The sequence below is a fragment of the Cimex lectularius genome, unplaced genomic scaffold (genome assembly GCF_000648675.2).
Source record: "Cimex lectularius strain Harlan isolate CLEC.00 unplaced genomic scaffold, Clec_2.1 scaffold56, whole genome shotgun sequence".
In the NCBI taxonomy this organism is placed as follows: Eukaryota; Metazoa; Arthropoda; class Insecta; order Hemiptera; family Cimicidae; genus Cimex; species Cimex lectularius.
The window spans coordinates 1766933-1787624 of NW_019394202.1; the positions used below are offsets into that span (position 1 = coordinate 1766933).

The 20692-nt window shown below is 37.8% G+C and overlaps 2 protein-coding genes across 6 annotated transcripts in view; one reads left to right on the plus strand and one right to left on the minus strand.

The window, feature by feature from the left end:
* Window positions 1-5854, minus strand: part of LOC106666669 (TWiK family of potassium channels protein 18) — a 195751-nt gene extending 189897 nt beyond the window's left edge. For 2 of the 3 annotated variants that reach the window (XM_024230121.1, XM_024230120.1), the window contains exon 1: window positions 5800-5852. The gene's annotated coding sequence lies outside the window, so the exon portion shown is untranslated. Of the gene's footprint in view, window positions 1-5799 lie in introns of all 3 variants that reach the window. The other variant, XM_014394018.2, reaches the window with a different exon arrangement.
* LOC106666663 (MAM and LDL-receptor class A domain-containing protein 1-like) overlaps window positions 1-20692 on the plus strand; it is a 123901-nt gene that overhangs the window by 27613 nt on the left and 75596 nt on the right. The window lies entirely within an intron of this gene.

Sequence of the window (20692 nt, forward strand, 5' to 3'; positions counted from 1 at the left end):
ATATGGTTGGTTTGCTGCTTTCTTGTGCATGTATTTTTTTTAACCTAGGATAAGAAAATAATTCTCAGGATCGTAATAAAGTTAAGATGATAAAAGGTTACAGAAACCAAATGACGCATTTATCAAAGCAACAGCAAAATAATTGTTTGAAAAACATTTTTGATTCCTATTAAGGTTTGGTGATTAGTGACCGTTAATCTATAATTATTCAGAAATGCGGTCTGGTGTGATGTAGGTTTCAGAAAAACATTTTCTTTATCGTGCCGACGTTTCGATCTTTACTGAGATCATCTTCAGGGCCTGGGATTTACAAACATTGTTTACATTTAACAAATACTTTAGGATGTGTAAAAGTGAATTTATACAATGCAAAATATATTTTATATATTCAATCAAAGTATTTCTACTCACTCAATGTGTTTGTCTTCTGTGTAATTGTGCCATTCTTGGGTGTCGTGTGTTTGCTGTTTTACTCTCTTCTACTTTTTTAAAATCTCACTGGCACTCTCAACACAACATGCAAGAATGGCACAATTACACAGAAGATAAACACTTTGAGTGAGTAGAAATACTTTGATTGAATATATAAAATGTATTTTGCATTGTATAAATTCACTTTTCCTCATCCTAAATGTATTTGTTAAATGTAAACAATGTTTGTAAATCCCAGGCCCTGAAGATGATCTCAGTAAAGATCGAAACGTTGGCAGGATAAAGAAAATGTTTTTCTGAAACCTACATCACACCAGACTGCATCTCACGATTTCTGAATAATTAAATTCCTATTAAGGATCAGGCATTAAGATCCCTTTCTAATTGCTTCCTTTACAGCTCATAAATTCGAATTTTGATAGTAAACAACAAATAGCCATTTTTGGGATGGGTTTTCAGGGAAGAGTTTTCTTTTTTCTGATGTCCAATACCCAAACAAAAAATTCATTATTTCTCTCTCTGGATTTTATTTAAATGATTATTTTATTTAAATTAATTATTATTTGAAGACGTTATTGCAGCTGTTAGAAAGCTGAAAATCTCTGTTTTGATCCTGTGTTAAAAATATTTGGTTTTTTATATTATTATAAGTGGGAAATATAAAGATAAAAACTGTAAAAACATTTGAAACGTTTTATTTTAAATCTCTAGTACTAAATTATTCACCGAGACTATGTGTATGGCATTACGATTTGTTCATAATGTTCAAAGCTCCTGTAAAACTTCGTATAGATCGGTGGAGTTGTTTTAAAGTTATCACCAGGGGGCGTCGATGGCCGCAACGGTAGGCGTTGACACGGCGCTCATTCTGTAAGGTAAAGGTCCCGGGTTCGAATCTAGCGGCCCTGCATTCGACCCCGACTTACTTACAAATGGGCTTTTTTTTCAAAAACACCGGCTCTCCAAGGGTTGATATAACCTCCGCTGTGATTTTAGTGGAGTTGTATTGAAGTTATTACCATTTTTATCCATTTCATATAAAAATCATACTCAAAGATAGGCTAAAATTTTAAGGGAAAATAGTTCCTTTGTGTGTAGAGATTAGTGACCGTTAATCGATAGTTATTCAGATATCGTGAGATGCGGTCGGGTGTGATGTGTGATAAACACTTTGAGTGAGTAGAAATACTTTGATTGAATATATAAAATGTATTTTGCATTGTATAAATTCACTTATCCACATCCTAAATGTATTTGTTAAATGTAAACATTGTTTGTAAATCCCAGGCCCTGAAGATGATCTCAATAAAAGATCGAAACGTTGGCACGATAAAGAAAATGTTTTTCTGAAACCTACATCACACCCGACCGCATCTCACAATATCTGAATAACTATAGTTCCTTTGATTGCTAAAAAAAAATTTATTCAACAGTTTTTAGGGTTTAAAAAAAATCAATTTTTTTCTTTGTAAAAAAAATATTTTAGCCAATTTTTCAACGTCGGACCGCCTCAAATATATTCAATATTTCAACAGGTATGTTCAAATTCGCATAAGATGCTTGTTTTCAGTAAAGTTCGCTGGAAAAAATTATTGTTGGAAAAAACAATTTGAATTTGTTTTAAAGACCCTTTAAAGGCCTTCACACGAATTTTTATAGCAAACAACAAATAGGCTTTTTCGGCGGAATTCGACGGGGGCATTTTTTTTTCACCGGTGTCCGGTTGTTCACGTTAAAAATTCATAACACCTCTGGATTTTATCCAAATTGAACGGTATACCAACCGTTAGAAACCAGAATGTTCCTAAATTGAACCTAAAGTATCAACATATGGTTTTATTTTAAAATAAGTGAGAACAATTAGGTTCAAATTAAGAAAAACTTCCCTAACTTTTCATTTTATATTTCTGGTTCTGGTTTATTTACGGAAGCCAGGTTTGAGCCATTACGAGAAGTTCATAGTATTCTAAAGCCATGTAAAATCTCCTGAAGAGCGGTGGACACTTTTCTAAGTTACCATCATTTTTGTGATTTTTTGTTTTTAACCTATAGAAAAGGAAGGGGAAAGATTTTAGGAAAAACAGTATTTTTTAATTTTCCCAAAAATTTTCATTTATTTACCGAAGACAGGTTTGGCCCTTACGAGTTCATAGTGTTCTAAAGCCATGTAAAATCTTCTAAAGAGCGGTGGACACTTTTCTAAGTTACCATCAGTTTTGCGATTTTTTAATTTTTAACCTACCGAAAAGGAAGGGGAAAAATTTTAGGAAAAACAGTATTTTTTAATTTTCCCAAAAATTTTCATTTATTTACCGAAGACAGGTTTGAGCCATGACGTGTAGTTCAAATCGTCCTAAAGACTCCTGAGGATCGGTGGGCTCGTTTTAAAGTTTGCATCATTTTTGTGATTTTCAAAATAAAAGTAAGGGAAAAATTTTGAGAGAAAAAAATTGTTTTTTCATTTTTCTAAAAAATTATATTCAACTTTTTGGGTCCTGTTCAAGGGTCGTAAAGACATGTAAAGACCCTTGAATATAGTGGATTGGTTATAATATTATCAACATAATTGTGATTTTCAAAATAAAAGTAAGGGAAAAGTTTTGAGAGAAAAAAATTGTTTTTTCATTTTGTTTAAAAATTATATTCAACTTTTTGGGTCCTGTTCAAGGGTCGTAAAGACATCTAAAGACCCTTGAATATAGTGGATTGGTTATAATATTATCAACATAATTGTGATTTTCAAAATAAAAACGGAGACCAAGAGGAAAGAAAGAAGTACGATATTGGTAGTTAGGTGGGCAATGATTATTCTCAAGTGTAAGTTGTTCCAATTAAAAATTCGCAACTCCTTGGAATTTGATCCAAATTCAACGTTATTACAATCGGTGGAAAAGCTACATGTAACTACGTTAGTCTGATGTATGAAACGTAAGGATTCATGTTATCGTAAGTGAGAGAAATGAAGGTGTAGCCAACATAAACGCCCGAAACATTTCATTTTATATTTCCGGTTCTGAATTCTTTACGGAAGCCATTACGTTTAGTTTATAGGAGGCTAAAGTCATGTTAACTCTCCTAAGGATTGGTGAACTCGTTTTAATTTTATCACCTTATTTGTAATTTTTGGAAGAAAAGCATAGGCATTTGCAGGTGAAAAATTTCAGGTCAAAATCTGTAGTTTTGATTTTTCCCAAAAAATTGTATTCGGGATTTTTAGGGCAGAAAAAAAACGTACAATGAGTTTGTTTCTTGATTTAAAAAAAATATATTTTATGCCTTTGTCTCCTTTCATTTCTCTGTTGCAAATTATATATTTTATTATCTTTGATATCATAGTAGGGGGTGGCCAATGATTTTTCTCCGATGTCCGTTGTTCCAATTAAAAATTCATAACACCTTTGGATTTTATCAAATTCAACGATATAGCAACCGTTAGAAACCTGAATGTTTCTACTTTTAATCTGTCTCATCGAACGTAGGGATTTATGTTACTTTTAGCGAAAAAATAAGTACGAAATTAACAAAAACTCCCGAAACGTTTCGTGATTACCGGTTGTGGTTTATTTACGGAAGTCAGGTTTAGACAATTACATGTAGTTTATAGGCTCGTAAAGCCAGGTTAAGCCTCCTGAGGATCGGTGGACTGTACTCATTTTATCACCATATTTTCTGTACTAATCTATACTCCGATGCTCTAACCATTTGAGCTACCGTGACTTTGATGATCCTGGGCTGGAACCACGCCAGTTTTCATTTTAAAAAACAGTGTATAATTAATTTAAATTTATAATAAAAATAATAAATAAGGCATTATTCTATTATAAAAAGACAGAAAATTAAGTATGAAATCAACAAAAAGCCCCGAAAACATTTATTTTGTATTTTCGGTAGTTTAAAAGCTTCTAAAATCATGTAAAGTCTCCTGAAGATCGGTGTACGCTTTTAAGATTTTAGGGAAAAAGTTATTTTTTGATTTTCCCCAAAATATTCAGGGGTTTTTAAAGTTCAGAAAACGTATAAAAACTTGGTTGCTTGATTAATAAAAATATATATTTTAGATTTTCAAGCCACTTTACTTGCGGCCAATGATTTTTCTCCGATGTCCGTTGTTCAACTTGCAAATTCTTAAATTCTCTGGATTTTATCCAAATTCAGCAGCGTTATTACCTTCGAAAAACTGAATGTCTCTTCTTTGAGTCTGTGATAACAATCTTTCGTTTTTGAGGTATTTGGAAGGCGAAAGATTTCAGAAAAAAAATGTAATTTCGATTTCAGGGTTTTTTTAGGATGGAGAAAGAGAGAGGAGAGAGAAAACGTATTTCGAATTTGTTTCTTGATTAAGTCACTTTGATTCGACTCTCCGTCAGAAATTATGTATCGTGATTCACCACATACAAACTTAATATTCTTTCAGATTGATTCTTGTCTGGTTTTTTCTTAGTAAGTTAAAATACTTAAATTTTCCAAATTAAAAAGGCAAATACATACTAACTTGGTGGTACGATATCTGTGATTGAATCTCTACCCAAAAGTATTAAAAATCTCAAAATCCTGAAAAGCTGTGTTTTGTTGATTTGACCATTTTGTACCCCGGTGGTTCAGGTCCGATGTACCAACACATCCAGGGCACAGATAGATAAGGCAGATTAAAAATAATCACGAATATAACCCGGGTGTTCCAATCTCGATTTTTCTTTTGTCCTGCTAAGGATTTTGTCAATGTTTTCATAATGAATTTGTGTATTTATTTCAACTTTAAATTTTGGTGAGTTTAAATTTATATTGAATTAACACCCGAAATACCACTGTGAAGACTTAAAACGACATTTCGGGGGGGGAGGTCAAAATCGGTGACACCTATGATTTGTTTCTTGCCACCGAGTTCGACTCAAAATAAATTATTTATTTATAATCAAACTCAAAACAGTTTAAAGAGGTTCAAATATATTTTTTTTTTTATAAAGTAGAAAAATGTGTGTGTTTTTTTTTCCATTGGTGTTTAACGTAGTTCACAGGTGCTATCCGTCAGCCGGCCACGTGTTGCCGATCAAAATAATTTTCAAATCCCCTCCTCGTTAAGAAGAAAAAAAGAACCGGATAATCCCAGTCGGTCTACGTCAACGCAATGTCAGGTCGAAGCTTTACGCCAGAAAACGAGATACGTTCGTTCACCTCCGGTGATCCGTGCCTTCTCATTTATCCGAACTCTGAGCTCATTTATCAAACAACTTGGAACGACATGCTTAATTTTCCGTCACGTGGTTCCTTTTGTTCTTTTGTCTTTTCTTTGCAAATTGAACTTAACAATAGAACGTCGATCACTTGCCGAATTTCGGTTTGTTATTAAATTAATTGTACTCTACTCACCGGTGTGGTATGTAAAACAGTGACCGGCCCGAAATCAGTGTGCTTTGGAGGGCACCGACTACTATACTAACTAAAATAACCTTACCCTGGCAGGCTTCGTGTATCCACTATTAATAGATGTTTACAGACCCCCTCTCCAAAATAAAAAAAATATAAAAAAACTTTTTTAAAATGTTAATTTCTTAAAGAAGGGATTTTGTTGATAATTTGAAAACATACCCCTAGTTTCAAAAAATATCCTGTTACAGGTGTCCTTCCCTGGCTGAATTATGTCTGAAAAAAAAATTAGCTTAATTTAAAATCCTGTTGTTAATAACGACGTGACGAGACGGCGGATTTGTTTTGAGGTAAAAATCGTGAAAATGTGGTTTTAGAACATTCGTTCTGTTCCCTTTTACAAAAACATTTACATAAATCCATTCAGGTTTTATCGAGCACACTCTCGCCCTCGACCGATGGGAATAGCACGATGTGAAATCCGCGTCTTGACTTATCGCAGAATTTCCATTGTTCGACAGGGCCCCGTACCATCGTGAACGTACTAAAAAATCGTTCAAACTTACAAATAAGTTACAAGCAATTACAAAAAAAAATCCTAGCGAGGTTCCGGCAATTTTTTTTTATAAAGGGAACGTTTAGGTCGCTGTAGATGGCGAGGTTGGAAGTATATAACTATTGACAACAGTTAACAATGGATGTACAAGGTTTCGCGAATGTCAGGTCCGAATACTGTGGAGATTTGAAGGTTTGGTTAAACCCCAAATTTCTATGACGTATGTCAAAGACGTAAGGGGAGGTTATAACGGACTGGAGGCATAGTCCAAAAATCATTGAGGTTGATTGACTTATTGGGAAAAATGTTTCTTACTAACTATCTGTTTTTAGCAGCAATCCGGATCTATCAGTCAAGTTTATTTTTCGGGAGTTTGTGTTGTTTCGTTTGTTTTGATTTTTGAACCATTGTTCAATGGAATGTACGTGTTTTTGGAGGGTTTCAACTATAACGCAGTCGGAATTGGAGTATTGACAGCGGTGTAATCAGCGTATCTAGGTGCCCCTACACTATCAAGCGGCTTGATCAAATGCTTGAGTAAATCGATTGTATAAAGCGTGATTGATAGTGTAGAAACCTGATTGACGCTTGAAGCAAGCATAGTCGGTGATTGATAAGAAGTTTGAATGACTCAAGCAGATGATCAAGCTTGATAGTGTAGGGCAGGGGTGCTCAAACGGTCGATCGCGATCGACCAGTCGATCGCGAGTGCTTTTTGAGTAGATCTCGAGAAGAANCATACAAATGAGTAATCCTGTAAACGTAAACAGAATATTTTATATAGATTTTTTTTAATGAAAACTTAAAATCCTGCATTATTTTCCGGACAACCCGATAATAACGTAATAATAAACAGATGGATGGTCAAATCGACTGAACGTATAAACGAATGAATCGCTTTTATTCGTAGTGAATTGGATGAAAAAAAATCCCAGTTTTTGAAGAAAAGCATCCACAAAACTGATAAAAACTAAGCAAATTGTAGCAATGTTTGCTGAAATGAAATGTTGTCATGTATGCTGATGACATTAATAATAAGTAATTAGAAAATTAGGAAGCGTTAGATTATACACTTTCACTGTTATCAATGATCAACCTGTTTTAATAACTGATGATGCTCCACTTCACTGCTTCCACTGATGAGGGTCGAGGGAGTTTTGACCGAAAGATTGAAGGGTTGATTGAAGCACGCTTGAAGCTCCCATCAATCGGGGGTTCAAGCATTTGATCAAGCCGCTTGATAGTGTAGGGGCACCTTTAGGATTGTTGTGTCTGAATGGAAAGGATATGAGCAGTACATAGTGAGTGTAAAACGGGGCGATGACGATGGATCTAAGCATTCGTGATTGTCAGGTCTGAATTCTGCGGAGATTTGAAGGTTTGGTTGAACTCCTAATTTCAATTACTTATATCATAGAGATGGGGTAATGTTTTAAATTACGATTTAGTAAAAGTTACGTTTTGGGATTGTATTGTATTTGATTCCGTCTTTTTTGCCACTATTCAAACGAATGCAGGTGCGTCTGGTGGTTTCCGGTTGTAACTATGTCGAAGGATAGAATGGCGTATCTTCACCATATCTTAAGATAGTGGTGTCCAGGTTGGAAGGGATATTAGCAGTTCTGATAGTCACTGACCCAGGACCTCTCGTACAAAAGGGGATGTGAGGATCCGACCCAACTCTAATGTACCTGTCGGCCAGGAAAGACTTTAAGCTAAGGAAGTGTATTTTCCAGAGTAAACCCGGGTGCCAGACCTGATCGAAGCCTATACATTTTCTGAACATTCCTTCTTCTCAAGGAAGATGCGATGCTGTCCACAACACACAGTTGAACAGTGCTTACAGAACTGATGCTTACCAAGAGTGAGCAGTTCCCAAAGTGGAACTGTAGTAATTTGAAAGGTGGACCCTGTTGTTTGTGGCTTATGTTGGTCGCTGGATCAATGATAAAAATGAGTTCACTAATTTCGTGGTCCGCTTGACCAATTAAATCATTACAATTAATTAAGGTTTTTAGTTGAGATGAAAAAAAGTTAATGGNGCTTGACCAATTAATACATTAAATAATGGCAAAAAGGAGGGAAAACTCATAAGGTGGGGTTGAGATAGGAAGTTGATATCCGAGTGGATCGAGGTCGCGATAGCTCAAGTGGTAGAGCAGCGGCGTATCTAGCCGAAGATCGTGGGTTCGAATCCCGCTCGTGCCATTAACTTTTTTTCATCTCAACTAAAAACCTTAATAAATTGTAATGATAAAAATGAGTTTGATTTAAGACCGTTAAGGCTGTACTCAAGTAGAAGGGTGCTGCATTGCACATATTCATCGGCTGCTGTTTGGAAGGTGAAATAGTATTGACTCCTGACGAAAACTTTAGTAAGCCATATGCAGTCACCACAGTATCAAATCCATCTCAAATGCCCATAAAAATCCATGTTTTCGAACTTACGTCTTTAATTTCGTCCCGGTAGCAAGTCCTGCCATTTGGAAATTTTCCACTGCCATTCGTCCCTATGAATCAGCCAAACCTGTCGGCCGTCCATAATTACTCTACACTTCACCGTATTGGAATCACATCGTAGACGTCACTTCATCTCCTTTGAGCAGAAAGAATGCTGTCCGGATGTGTCCCTTGAAATTGCTCAAGCCTTGGCTTCTTTTGGAAGCTGCAGGTCATCACATCCAGCACCTACATCGTAATAATAGAAACGCTATTCTGTCATGTTCTTGCTTTTGTCAGGAGTGACTAACTAATAGAACCAATAGAGCCTTCTAATCTACGTGAAGAACTACATACTAGATTTAATCGGACAACTTAATTACAAATGAAACTAACCGAATCCAATCAGTACTTGCGTAACCAGAAAAACAGTTCGGAGATGAAAACACTAACCGCCTAAAGAGACTGCAAAATCAGAAACATGATATCACATTTAATTTGCCCTTAAAGAAAGTCCATAAGCAAATATTTGGCTAATATGTACAGGACATTATCAGCAGTCCAGTTTTAGATCAAATTTGATTTTAAAATAAAAAAATATAATTGCATTTTTTTGCTAATTGCATTTCTGGTTGTAATATCAGGATTTTCCGGGTCAAGGCCGGAACGAAATATGAAAACGGGTGTGTGTGATGGGCAATATTTACCGAATGCTTACGACCCGACAGGGCTTTATCAAAATGAGAGGAGTAATCAACAGCCGAACGACATGTAATCAGCGGAGATTGTCATTATAAAGTCACACATGGACAGGTTCCCCCCCCCTCAAGCTATCAAAAGCGAAAGCTCAGATATGCAGAACACCGGCTGATAATTGATTAGGTTTGAAATTTTGACGTACAGGGAAATAAACCGGATCGTTATGATTTAAACAATCGAACCAGAAGAGACGCGTTCTGATTAAATTACACGGATTTTGGCCTGCCTATCATTACGATTTTTGAGTCTGTCAGACGCGTTTCGGCATTTTTTCATCTTTGGTGGCTCACCTGCTAGCAGATGGCTGCACTCGGTCTCTGTGCAAAAAAACCGGTTAAAGGTGAAGAGAAGTGCGGATATACTTATGTAACCTTTCACGTTACACCTGCGACTGCTCGGTTAAAGTACCATCAAGGACCGACAGAATAGGGAACGCAACCGTCGACCCAGTGAAGGACTGTATTTGTAGGCGGGAGCCCGACAGGATAAGGAGGAGGCAGTAATTCCTATGATCCTTGGATCCCAGAGTAACCCGAGGGTCGTAGCCTGTTCTCGAGATGAAACACGTCCTCTTCTTGTTGCGTTGTACCCCTGGTCAGTGGCAAAGTAGTAAGCGCCCAAGCATGAGAGGAGCCCGATGATAACTGCTCACTACGTCCCATTATGGTGTATTAAGACTGGTTGGTGGAAGAGTCCACGCTTATACAACCTTTCCGGTTATACATGTGACATGGGTCAGGTGACGTCACGTCACACATAGACACGGTATGTCTCGGTATCACTAGGGACCGACGCACCTCTCGACCCAGTTAAGAACAGAAGACAAGCAGAAGCTCGTGGTGTAACCCGACGGGGAGAGCTTGTGGTGTAGTAGTTGCCTCCTTCTCCTGGGGAAGGTGGAGCCCAGAGCCACCATTGCTAAAGGGAATTCCGATGTGTCTGGAAGATGCTGTGGCATAGAATAGCAGTGTCATCACTGTATCATAGGATAGTCGTGTCTTGATGGATAGGGATATCAGCATTGTCGGGTCTGGATTCGGCGAAAATTGAAAGGTTTCGTTAAACCACATTGTTCTCTGAAGTATGTCATAGACATAGGGTGAGGTTTTAATTGATTGGAAGTAGAGTCAAGGTTATGTTTTAGGATTTTGTGGTGTTTAGTTTCATTTGATTTTGAACCATAAATATAGTGAATGTCTGGAGGGCCGTTTGCTCAATTAGTGATAAGAAGTTTAACTTAAGCCGTTTGAGCCCCTACTTGAATATAGGGATGTTTCATGCCCATTGGCTGTTATTTGGAAGGAAAAAGCATAGTTAAGAAAGTGTTGGCTTCTTGTGGAAAATTTAGTAACCCTCAGGCACTTACCAGAGTATCAACTCCCTCGTAATCTATTAGTAAAAGGTTTCCTTACTTACATCTTTAACTCCGATCTGCCAATCGGAAATTACCCACTGCTATTCTTTTCCATAAACCAAGGAAACCTCCCGATCCTCGTTCATCCTAAAGTCTTATCAATCGGATTTAGGTCCCTGCACAATACAACGATCAATTTTATCTTGCTGTGGTCGTCATTCCATCCTCCTTTATGCAGAAGCAGCGTTCCTTGACATCGCTCATATCATCAACAGCTACCTCCTACTATCTTCACTGTCTGAACGTGACTAGTTAGACTGGGCACAGCAATACACCTATCTATCCTATCTATGTGCAAACATGGACTCGGCCTGGCGAATCTGTCTGTTTTGCCACCTGCACTTCGGGCCTCATATATCGAGAATTTGTTGCACCATTTTGGTGAGAGAGCATTTCGGCTTGTTGTAGGGGGGGGAGGCTTATTGCAGGCTGATGGATGATCCATCATGCAACAAACACTAGAGAACACGGTGACCAGATGCCTTGAAGGAGTACGCGCCAATACTAGATTGGGATCACCTACAAATACTACTCAACTACGCTACGTAGCTAAGGAGATGTAAGCCGATCCCCGTCTTAGCCTAAGTTAGGAATATTTGTTAAAATAATTTAAAAATAGTTGTAAGGAATGTTAAAGATATGTTGGAAATAAGGCCGTAAATCGGGTCGCCCGCTCAATAGGGAGCAAAGAGACGTTTCCCACAAAATTGGGGATCATAGAAACGCGATAATCGAATAGTTTGTCTACATGTCGAACAATTATTTAGTGTAGGAAGGTTGTCGACACAGATCATCCAGCTGAGGTACACCATAGATTTGGGGTCACGTCAGCCGGGTGGGCGATATGCATCTTCGCCGGACCTGAAGCGCCGCGGGTCCCGGCGGCTGCATAATGGCCCAACAGTTTTTGCTGTTCCTTTTCTCTCCTACTCTGGTTGGGAAACCGGTATAAAAGGAGTTTATTTGGAAAGCAAAGTCAGTCACTCGAGGACGAAGGCAACTCGAGGACTTAGCGGTGACTCAGAGAGACAGACAAAGGCAGTGGCCGAGACACGATGTCGACGGTCTCGGAAGCAGCGGACAAGAGGACGGACCCGGCTAGTCTGAGGGAGGACCTGCACGTAGACCATGTTTGCCAGAAGAGTGGGCAATTCGTTAATTTGTGCTCTAGAGCTGCGAAACTTCACTGGGGGGTTGGCGGCGAGGTGCATAATGTAATATATAAGGGCGCTTTTTTACCAATGCTGCTTTCTGCGGAGCCGGTTTGGTATTCCGCTCCAAACATTAACAAAAACAGGAAGAAAATCGAGCGGGTTTAAAGGCTGTTTCAGTCGAGGGTTATTAAAGGATACCGGACGATCTCATTCAAAACAGGATGTGTGATTGCAGGAGTGAAACCTATTTTTCTTCAAGCTCAGGATCTGGTTCGAATGTATAAAGCGAAGTGTGGGGACTCTCTTGAGGGATTACAGGATTGTGTATTGGACAAGCCTAAAAGAGTCAAATCGTTGATTTACTTGCCGGTTACCCATCAATCAACCTGGACTTAAACAAAAAATTCAATCTGGAATTTTATACTGACGCAGCAAAGATGGTGAAAGTGTAGACTGCACATTTGTTGTCTGTTTGGATTCTTGAACTGTTATTCTGGTTGTATAACTGTTAATATATACAGTGGACAACGGTTGGATTGAGTGGCCAATGCTCTAACAACCAGGCTGAGCAACTGGCTATAGTTAAAACACTAGAATGGGTCGATAGCCTAGACTTTCACAAAACATAAGAATAGCTACTGATAGTATAATCACCACTGACTCGCTACTGAACACAAAATACTTCTGCCCCTAATAGATATATAACAAGTCATCTAAAGCGGATTGAGCAGGGTAGTACCATCTCATTCTCATGGACCAGGACCACATGGGAACAAGGAAGAAATGAGATCGCTCATCAAATGGCCAGGTCTGCCTCCCAAAACGAGGACTTGCCATTTCCACATTCAAAGGTGCTGTTAAGAGATGCTGCTTCAGCGAGCTGAATCAACGCAGCATGGCTAGATGGGAAGAGATTTGGAGTAACATATAACCAGCAGTTGAATATTCATAGTTATAAATGGTAGTAACCAGGGACAACTTACCAGGGAGTTCTTTCCATCCCGCCCCCAACAAAGTCATGCTTTTTGGAGACGGAAGTGCTACCGCATTTTATGAAGTTGGTGTCGGGAATAATGGCGTTCTTGTATATTTAATACCTTACATTCTTGTAAATAATATTAAAGAGTTAAAAAAACTATTATTAACTTATTTTTAATTATGTTAATTAGGAGTTAATCTATTATTAAGTGCCAAAGAAAATAGTCCGTAGCCCAAACTACCTCTAATATCCAAGAACACCTTGAGCTCATCGAAGGTTGGTGCAAAAAGTGGAGGACAAGATTAAACAGAGAAAAGTGCATCCTATGTACGTTCACTTTGAAAAAACAGTCTTGCCCTCCACTATACATCAACAATGAAGAGATACCGACTTCCACTCAAGTCAAATACCTAGGACTATACCTTACCAAATACTAGGACCAAAATCCGGGTTGACCATCAGCACTAAACTGACTTTATACAAGACTTTACTGCGACCACTTTGGACATACGGTGTGGAATTGTGGGGTTCCGCCAAACCATCCAATATCCAGCGTATCCAGTCCTTCCAATCAAAAGTCCTCAGACAAATCGTCAAAGCTCCTTTTTACGTCTCTAACCTCACTACCCACAAAGACCTCAACGTTCCTTTTGTCCACGAACTGATCCATTTCCGATTCCAAAAATTTCATACCAACCTATCGATCCATCCTAACCCTACCGCTAGAGCCCTCTCCACATATTCCCATCCCGAGAATCCACCACGTCGCCTAAAACGACGATGGCCCCGAGACCTCCTTGCCCCTTAATCTATTAAAATGAGTGCCAGCACTGGCTGGCTTCTCATGGCATGCGTCCTCCGGGTGCAGCGCTGGCATCAGTGTTAGTGCTGTGACCGAGCGGTGAACAATATACATTGTGATCACATTTGTATTATGTACAAGTATGTATAGGCTACAAATAAATAAATTTTAAAAAATTGTATTTATTGTAAATATGTTTTATAATTTTTAATTATGTTATTTTTATTATGTATTCGTGTAATATCTAATGTAGTAGAGCATGATGTACAATAAAAATTTTTAAAAAATCAATGAGAGCACTCGGTCAACGCAGCTATAGTCAACTCGAAGACTCATCCCCGTCAAGTCGAGGACTTTGCCCGGAGCATCAAGCAGCCACACTCCGTATGGGAATCAGCGAGGAACTTAGCCAGCAAGAGCCATGAGGGACTGCCCACTGCTACAAGGCGAAAAAAATTCGACTGTCGAAGACCCAGGAAGCTGCGGGAAGAAGATCCTGGAAGACGCTGGATGTTGTGGAAGCTGGTGTTGGGGTAAGACGTCTTGTGAATAAGCACACCCCAGAGTTCAATTTGTAACTGACTTGCGTTGTTTTACGTTTGGTTGCCATATTGAGACGGTACGCATAAAGCGCCGGCGTCCGCTTATAGAGATGTTTTCTTTCCGTTCCGAGCCCAGTGCTCAGCAACTGTTGTAAAACTCCAGTGGTCAGTGCTTCTTACTCATTACTCCTAGTACATAAAGAAACTAGACCGTTGTCGTAACTGTTCCCTTGTTACATCGTCACACTGCAATCATCATCCCTGATGGCCTACGATATTGGAGTAAAGCAGCAATTAATTCTTAGAGTATATGTGTAAATATGCATGTTGTTCAATCGCCCAGATGATCAGAAACAATTAGCCTGAAGTTTCATCACAACCTCAAGAAAACCTTTCATAAAAGAACGACGTTTTATTTATATGATATTCTTTGGTAAATAATAAGATGTTGGACTTCTTATACAAAGGATTCCTAAGCAAATTTCTCCAGAATCTATGCCCTTGTCTTTTTGTTTATGTTGGTATTTTACTCCTAGACTAGAAAAAAACGGTTTTTTGTCAAATTATTAGCTTTGCATCTCCTTACAGCTGTGAATACTCTCCTTCCCTTAGATATTACAAAGTAATTTGATGAAATATCAACATTGAAATAAGCAAAGGAAAAGAAACTAGTATATAATATTTCAGGTTGCTTCTATGTTGACATTTTATCAACTGACGTACATAAAAACAGTAGTAACATCGATGGGACGGCGCGGCGTACGAAGATAGATCTATTTCTTCCTTTTTCGCGATTTGTTTTTTTAGAAATTGAAAACACATGTGCGTCAGAGGATGCAGTAGATCTAAGTATAACTCTACAAAGATGTTGAAAGCGATCGAATATACACGGGATCGAACGAATAAAAACATACTAGTGGAAAAGATGGAGGGGGGAATAATTGAAAATAAGTAACAGAGAACGTTCCATGCGGTGGTCCCCCCTGCCTCGTCGAAACGCCCGGAAATCGTTTTAAAACAAGGACTTTGTGTTTAAATCTCTGGAAGGAAAGAGTATCAACATGTTTTTCCCTTTGGAATTAATCGACGTGAAAAATAGTTTCCATCTATAAATTTTGACGTGGAGACAAGTGGATCCGACGCTATGGCGATAGATCTCGCCCTATTCCTCACTTCATTTTACCTCGGCAATTAACTAAAACGACCCCTCGCCACTCTAGGCCCTTGCTATATTTTGATAGAAATTAAGTTGCATATCACGGCCGATTCCCGGCTACACATCCGTCTCTTTCCCAGGCTGACCTGTTGCCAAAACTGTCATCCAATTTCAAAAGCATCGATCACAGGAAAGTTGAAAATATTTCAATTAAAAGGAACCAGGAGAGAAAGAACATTTTTTTAATACCTAGCAATTATAGAGACGTATGGTTATTGAATAACAAACAACAATGTTGTCTGATAAACATGATCTTATGTCACAGAGGATTTGACTCCTTATCAAGAACTTCAACCTTTCCCTCTTTCATGATGATGATGATTTGACATTAGGCCGTATCATCGGTAAAGGAGGGTGGATATCTGATATACACATGAGGAACAAAATTGGACCGAGTATGTTACCCTGAGGCACCAAGGGCAAATCGACGGAGCGAAGGATGAAGGACCCACATCCATGAGTGGTCAAATGATGACGCCATGATAATAATGAAGAGATATTTACTAGGAAACTTTATTCCCCAAGCTCTGCAAATGCTGCAGTTCTTGGGGAATAAAGTTTCCTAGTATATATTTCGTCATTTATCGTAGCTTATTATACTCTTGTAGTTTTTTAGTTCGTTTCAATATTCTCACTACTTCCTTTAAGAAGTAGTAGATCATTGGCTGTCGCTGCAATTTTTTCCTCTGGGTCATCTTGGCATCCTGTTATATGTTATGTCTACATTGAGCGGTTACTTCATATTTGACGGCAGTTTCTTCCTTCAGGCATGACCGACAAATGGAGTCGTCATGGAATATACTCGTTGTGTAGGTGATTTCTCCGATGTAAGTGACCGATATATATCACTTATATGAGTTTTGTTCTGTTTAGCTACGTACTAGTTTTAGTGACGGATCATTAATGATGAGATCACCCTGTCTGGCTCTTCTGGAGTTCGCCCATTTCTTCTTTTCTTTTGTGAAGACCTATTATCTATCTACATTTGATCTTGTTAACCCAAAGCCTGTTTTGCCTGTTAGCCCAAAGATCTTTGAGATATAGATGGAAGTAGAGACCGTGAGTGGAAATACTTAAGTGACAAATAAGTGACAGTTCTTATTGAGTATTAATAGCGGGTTTCGCTCGGTCCCTTTTATTTCTAGATGAATTCGGTGCACCAGGATTTCTTAGAAGAAAGGTATAGAAAGATAACGTGTATAATAGTTCAATTCGGAAGCCAAGTAAAAGATCATTAACTAACAGGAGACTTGAATCCAAAGAGATATACCCTCTGCGTTTGGGCGGATTAGATCGAAATCCTTTTGACACGAACTCCCCTGAAAAAGAGGTCAATTTTATCCCAACGCCCTTAAATGCACCTATTAAAAGAAGAACAACGGCATTAGTGAATAGAAATGAAACCGTGAGTTCTCCATGACAACGCAAGCCCTCATATTTCGTCTGTGACGCAATAACGGAAAAAATTGTCCCGAGTTTTACATCATCAGCTTTATCCAGAGAATAATAACCACACGCTGCCTGTTTTCCTTAACCATTGTAAAATTGTTGGAATTAAAAAGGAAAATTGATGAAAACGAGTAAAAACTGCACTGAAAGATATCCCCTTCAAAAATATTTTCTTTAATATCTCACGTAAAATCATTCTTCTCTCACCAATCCCACGATCCTTTAAGGTTTCAGTTTTGTTGCTCCGTTCTAGAAAACAAATATGGCTTTGCTGCTATCCTCGTGTTTAAAAAACACTGATACACGACAAATTGAAAGGCATCCTACTCACTCCTTATAAGTTATTTAAGAGTTAAGTGCAGTTATACCGATGCAGGGCAATCTCAATCTGTATTCTTGGTACCATTTACACTGCTGACTTTCCTCTTCATCCCAACACCATCATTACTACCTATGTTGTCTTTTTACTCGAATGCTCTTACATCCAATAATATCTAGACCTTATCAAAGACTGAACATCAACAACAAAGAACTACCGCCTTCTATTCAAGTAGGACATTTAGGATTATAACTATATAGCAGACTGACGTGGAATCTTTACAAAAGTCTCAAGAAATAACAACTTGGGCAATTACTAAGACTTTTAAGACCGAATGCTATTTTGAATTTAAAAACTATCACTGTACAGACACTACTACAACCACTTTAGACATACGGAGTGGAACTACTGCGGTTCTGCCAAGCCATCCGATATCCGTGGATGCAATCCATCAAATCGTATGTTCACACACAGATTGTCAAAACTTCTTCTACGTCACTAACCTCACTGTCCACAATGACTTCAACAATGATGAATCCAAGGTTAAAAAGATGAGCAGATCCGATTCAGCATCCAAAAGTTCAACATAGAGCTTTTGATTCATTCAAACCGTACTGCTCAAGGTTTCTGTACACTTTCCCATCCTGAGAACTCGCCACTTCGCCTTAAACTTCGAGACCTCCTCACATTGAGTGCTATCGTCGGCTGATTTGTCATAAGCATTATAAAATTTACAATTGTTAGACCGATTTTGTTTTGAAACGATTGACCTTTTTCGAGGGAACCCGACGACGAGGTACAAACTTCCCCATTGACAAGATAGTAAACCTTCTTTTTCAACGGGCCGTTTTAATTGACTTCGGCAACTTTGTTAATGGGCTTATTGCGGTACAATGGTGGTAGAAAATAAGTCCGACCATCACTGGACAAAAAAAAATTACTCGAGACCCGACCGGGCCAAAATGTAATAATAGAATCCGATCTTCAGTGCCCATTGCCAAATCCACAATACGGTCGAATGCCGTTGGAAAAAAAGAGAGGATAAAGCCTCAAAGAGGAAATTTATATCTCCCCGGAATCTTATGGTCAATAAAATATTCCCAAAGCGATTGTTTTAAACAATGATGTTAGCTCTGAGATTATTATTATTATTGCATCCTTGTCCTAAATAAAAGAATAGAAATACTTCCCTGACATAGCTAAATATTTTTTACATTCGAATGTTAATACTCCAATTTAAATTTTAATTTTGCAATTAATTATACTTTTTTATCTAAAGACTTGGTTGAGATGAAAAAGTTAGTGTCACGAGCGGATACATAGCGGGGCCCTAACTTTTTCATCTCAACTTAGACTTTAGATTAAAAAAAAGTATAATTAATTGAAATAATTAAAATTTAATTGGAATGTTAATATTGAAATAATTAAATAGGTCAATTATAACCGCTAAACATATATGGATTAAATTTTAATGTAGAATATTAATTCTTACATATTAATGCATTGCTAAAGTTTAATACTTTAATATCCTAAATAACAAAGTATTATCCCCTTTTAAGTTGTTTTTCGCCGGTGCCGATGAGCTCGGTACAGCCTTCTAGATCTCACAACACATTCTACAATAGACCCCACGCTACCTCAATAAGATTGTTTATTACACTTTGATATAAAATGTCCAATAATAATTGTTAATACATTTATGAAAGTTTAAAACACTAAGTAGTAAGGACCTAATTGTCTTCAAAGTTGTGTTTTACCAGTGGCGACTAGATCACAAAAGTCATTCCTGCCGTCAGACGAGCGTAACAAGGTTCACTTTAATATACAATGTAAATTACTGCAATTATTAAAGTTTAATACAGTATGTCGTAATAACAAATTATATCAAGTTGTGGCTACTAGATCGACATGCCTTGTAGATTGAAAACAAATTCAAGCCGCAGCGTCAAATAATCAGGTTGCTTGTTACACTTTATTATATAATTTTAATTAATGCACAATAACACATTATTAAATTTTAGTACATTATGCCCTAAGTAACAAATCATTTCCTTTTAGTTGTTTTTCACTTGAGCCGTCTAAATCGCCATGCCATGTAGATTTCAAAACACTTCTAGCCACAACGTCAAATCAATCAGGTTGCTTATTACATTTTATTATACAATTTTAATTTATACACATTACTTAAAATATTAAAGTTTAATACAATATGCTGTTCCACCATGTTTAGTGCTCTTTGGGTGAGCTCTTTTGATGAGTCGAATTTTCCCATGACTAATATGACAATGTCATCTTCATAGCCTTGGCTATAGATTCCACTTTCTTTTAGTTTGCATATGAGGTCATCCAGTACCACATTCAACAGCAGAAGCGAGAATATTCCTCCTTGCGGTCATCCTCTCGCCACCACTGTTTCTATGTTTTCGTGGAACGGAGGCTTGCACTTTTCTGCTTTTTAGAATTGATTCTATCCATCTGCACAGGGTTTTATCACTTCCTCATTGTTAGTGAACCATTGCTACAAAAGGGGTTTTATCAAATGCTCCTTCAATGTCCAAGAAGGTTCCTAATGATATTTCTTGGTTGTTCAGTGAATCCTTTATTTGTATTGTTATTTGGTGTAGTGCTGATTCACAGGATTTTCCTTTCTGATATGTTGATATTAATGAAGGGTTTTTCTTTTAGAGAGCTGCCCCTTAAATGTTTTTCAATTAGCCTTTCGAGTGTTTTGAGTAGAATGGATGTTAGACTGATCGGTCTATATGATTTTACATCTGTGTAGTTTTTCCGTGCAGCCTTCTGAATAAAAACTACTTTCACAGTTCTTCATGTGCTTGGGAAGTATCCCATTGCCAGGCAGCTTCAGTATATTTTTACAAGTATAGGGATTATTGTTATTTTTCCCTTTTGCAAGAGTACTGGTTATATCCCGTCTCTTCTAGAGATCTAAGTGGGCTGAAGTTGTCAATAGCTCATTCAATCTTTTCGTAGGTGATTACTGTTTGGCTATTTGCCAATCTTCCCTGCTGGCTTTGTGGCCTTTAACGGGTCCAGGTTGGCAGTAGTTTTTGATTCCGGAAAGTATGTACTTATTAGATTCACTAATTTTGTGGTCCACTTGGCCAATTAATAGATTACAATTAATTAAGGTTTTTAGTTGAGATGAAAAAAAGTTAATGGCACGAGCGGGATTCGAACCCACGATCTTCGGCTAGATACGTCGCTGCTCTACCACTTGAGCTATCGTGACCTCGATCCACTCGGACA